The sequence below is a fragment of the Gavialis gangeticus genome, unplaced genomic scaffold, assembly GCF_001723915.1.
Source record: "Gavialis gangeticus isolate Ggan-Ray unplaced genomic scaffold, GavGan_comp1, whole genome shotgun sequence".
Classification (NCBI taxonomy): domain Eukaryota; kingdom Metazoa; phylum Chordata; order Crocodylia; family Gavialidae; genus Gavialis; species Gavialis gangeticus.
In genome coordinates, this window is record NW_017728997.1 from 25,859,122 (window position 1) to 25,859,390 (window position 269).

General features: G+C 55.0%; 1 protein-coding gene across 1 annotated transcript in view; it reads left to right on the plus strand.

The window, feature by feature from the left end:
- The window catches only part of ARF4 (ADP ribosylation factor 4), a 21,345-nt gene that overhangs the window by 10,037 nt on the left and 11,039 nt on the right, over nucleotides 1–269 (plus strand). The window lies entirely within an intron of this gene.

Consider the following 269-nt stretch of genomic DNA (forward strand, 5'->3'; position numbering starts at 1 on the left):
CTGCTGCCCCCTGATCATGCGAGTGGCCCTCCTCTGGACCCTCTCCATGTTGTCCACATCCCTCCTGAAGTGTGGTGCCCAGAACTGGATGCATTACTCCAGTTGGGGCCTGACCAGTGCCCCATGGAGAGGGAGTATCACCTCCTTGGACCTGCTCGTGATGCATCTGTGGATGCATGACAAGGTATGGTTGGCCTTCCTGACTGCATCCCTACACTGCTGGCTCATGTTCATCTTGGAGTTAGTGATGACTCCAAGATCCTTTTCTG